Consider the following 3,329-nt stretch of genomic DNA (forward strand, 5'->3'; position numbering starts at 1 on the left):
CAGGAGAATTGCCTGAACCCAGGAGGCGGAGGTTGCGGTGAGCCGAGATCGTGCCATTGCACTCCAGCCTGGGTAACAAGAGCGAAACTCCGTCTCAAAAAAAAAAAAAACTTTAAGGCAGCCACATCAGGCAGGACCTGCCACTCACAGTCCACAGTGTATCACCAAAAGAGGCTTTGATCCACTTCCCCACCTTCTCCCACTTCCAGAAAGAAAGCCTGCCTAACCCTCAGAAAGGACTCACTGTCTGAAGCCATGAGCCGAGCTCCCTGTCCACTGGAGCGTCAGTGGAAACAGATTACCTCCTGGAGGCTTGTTAAAATGCTCCAAGGGACCCACCTAGTTAAGCCCCTTTTTAGCACTTTGCAAGGTCCGCCTCCCTTCATCCTATCTTCTCTGGAAATGGACGTTCCCAGGAGTAGTCAAGGACGGCTCTTCCGGCTTCCCTTGAGAGCACAGAGATTTTTCTTCATCTGCTCCCCTGGCCTTGCGGAATTGTTGAGATGAGCATGCCTAAATCAGGGCTTCGAGAAACATGACCTAAGGTTGCCAACGATGTCCTCAGAATAGTGTAGAACCAATCTGAACTCCATTAGTCAACAGGGAGTGTTGTTTTGAAGGGCTCGGCCATACGTGAATTAGTTACAGATGGAAAAGGAAACATCTTTGCATCCCAAATGTGTCCCTTCTGTCCTCGTTGGGTGCAGCAGACTCCAAGAGAACATGCCCTGGAGAAGAGCTGAGCTTCAGCGTCAGTCGGTCACATGGAGCTCTCCACTGCTCCGCTTCCTCATCCCAATCCTCATTATTACCATGTACCCATGTGATGCTTTGATCATGAAACGAGCTCTTACAAAGCAGCTACCATTGTGCCTGAAGTGGAAATTTTGCCTGGAATTTTGTCAGCACTTTGTCAGCAACCCTCCCTATTTTAAAAACTGACCCTACTTTTGTTAGTGACTGCCTCCTGCTTCTGTGCCTCAGCTTACTGCTTCCTAACAGGAAAACCTTAAGAGAAACTGCCTCGTTGTCTAAAGTCCTGAGTTACCTCCCCTGCCCCTTCACCTATAAAAACTGTGTACTCCTCTTAGCCGGGGTCCAGACTTCTGGGTGTGAACCCTTCTGGGCCCACCAGCGTAATAAAGTGTGTTCTTCCGATCCCCGGAGAGCCGCTTGGGTTTCTTGTCTGGAAAAATTTTCCAGAACATGCCTACCTAGCACATAGATGGTGGTGAGTCAAGATTCAGATTCGTGCCATATCAGAGCCTGTTTCTCATGAATTGGGATGGACTGATCAAAGTTCCAGGGTTTTCTAGTGGCAGGTAAACAAAAGTAAATAGGACAGTGCCAGCTGGGCGTGGTGGCTTACACCTGTAATCCTAGTACTTTGGGAGGCCGAAGTGGTAGATCACTTTAGGCCAGGAGTTAGAGACTAGCCTGGCCAACATGGTGAAACCCTGTCTCTACTAAAAGTACAAAAATTATCCAGGGGCAGTGGCTCATGCCTGTAATCTCAGCACTTTGAGAGACCTAGGCAGGCAGATCATCTGAGATGAGGAGTTCAAGACCAGCCTGGCCAACATGGTGAAACCCCATCTCTACAAAATATAAAAAAATTACCCAGGTGTGGTAGCAAATGCCTATAATCCCAGCTACTGGGGAGGCTGAGGCAGAAGAATCACTTGAACCCGGGAGAGGAGGTTGCAGCGAGCTGAGATCGTGCCACTGCACTCCAGCTTGGGGGATACAGAACAAGACTCCATCTCAAAAACAAACAAACAAACAACAACAAAAACTTAGCCAGACGTGGTGGTGGGCACCTGTAATCCCAACTGCCTGGAAGACTGTCAGGAGAATCACTTGAACCAGGGATGCAGAGGTTGCAAAGAGCCGAGATCGTGCCACTACAGTCCAGCCTAGTCAACAGAGTGAGGTTCCATCTCAAAATAAATAAATAAATATTTAAAAAAAGGACAGTATCCTGAAACTGCCTTGAGCCACAGGTAGCAGGAAAGGAAGAAGTGGACAGAGATCCAGGGGGCAATCTGCGTATCTACTGGCTTAACTCACTGTGAGACTGGCAAGGTGGGACATTATTACAATCACATTTTGGTTTTTGTGAGATGGAGTCTTGCTCGGTCGCCCAGGCTGGAGTTCAACAGCATGGTCTCAGCTCACTAAAACCTCTGCCTCCCAGGCTCAAGCAATTCTCCTGCCTCAGCCTCCCGAGTAGCTGGGATTACAGGCGCCTGCCACCACGCCCAGCTAATTTTTGTATTTTTAGTAGAGATGGGGTTTCACTATGTTGGCCAGGCTGGTCTTGAACTCCTGACCTCATGATCTGCCCACCTCCACCTCCCAAAGTGCTGGGATTACAGGCGTGAGCCTGGCCACAATTACATTTTAATGACCTTCAAGTGGTCTCTTTCAAGCGGCTGTAAAATTTTGTTTTGGTTCTAGGTAGATTAATTTGCAAGCAAGATGTTTTTGGGCAACCTAATAAGGTATTTGGGGATTGTTTTAGAAAAACAAAGAAAGAAAAAGAAATTATTCCCACCAAGGTCAGTGCTAAACTGGAAGATTTAAATACCAAAAGGAAATCGTGGTTTTTGCAGCAACATGGATACAGCCGGAGGCCATTATCTTAAGTGAATTAATGCAGAAACAGAAAACCTTGTGTTCTCTCTGTTAAGTCGGAGCTAAACACTGGGTTCACATGGACCCAAAGATGGGAACAATAAATAGTGGGGATTCCAAAAGGAGGGCGGGAGGAAAAGGAGCAAAAACTTACCTGTCCGGGACTATGTTCACACTTGGTGGGTGGGATCATTAGAAGCCCAAACCTCGGCAGGAGCGGTGGCTCACACCTGTCCTCCCAGCACTTTGGGAGGCTGAGGTGGGTGGAACCCCTGAGGTCAGGAGTTCGACACCAGCTTGGCCAACATGGTGAAACCCCATCTCTACTAAAAACACAAAAATTAGCTGGGTGTGGTGGCAGGCACCTGTAATCCCTGCTACTCGGAGGCTGAGGCGGCAGGACAATCTCTTGAACCTGGGAAGCAGAAATTGCAGTAAGCCTAGATCATGCCACTACACTCCAACCTGGGGAACAGAGTGAGACTCTGTCTCAAAAACAACAACAAAAACCAACCCAAACCTGACCGGCTGCAGTGGCTCACAAATCTCATAGAATGGGTACTCATAGAATCCCAGCCCTTTGGGAGGCAAAGGAGGTCGGATCCTTTGAGCTTAGGAGTTCCAGCTTGGGTCATATGGCCAAACCCTGCCTCTACCAAAAAAACAAAAATTAGCCAGGCATGGTGGTGCGT

The 3,329-nt window shown here is 48.4% G+C and overlaps 1 protein-coding gene across 1 annotated transcript in view; it reads right to left on the reverse strand.

The window, feature by feature from the left end:
• Window positions 1–2,867, reverse strand: part of LOC108304341 (double homeobox protein 4-like protein 4) — a 10,520-nt gene extending 7,653 nt beyond the window's left edge. The window contains exon 1 of the mRNA XM_037738460.1: window positions 2,792–2,867. The gene's annotated coding sequence lies outside the window, so the exon portion shown is untranslated. The remainder of the gene's footprint in view (window positions 1–2,791) is intronic.
• Between the last annotated feature and the right edge of the window lie 462 nt (window positions 2,868–3,329).

Source organism: Cebus imitator, unplaced genomic scaffold, assembly GCF_001604975.1.
Source record: "Cebus imitator isolate Cc_AM_T3 unplaced genomic scaffold, Cebus_imitator-1.0 Scaffold53, whole genome shotgun sequence".
In the NCBI taxonomy this organism is placed as follows: domain Eukaryota; kingdom Metazoa; phylum Chordata; class Mammalia; order Primates; family Cebidae; genus Cebus; species Cebus imitator.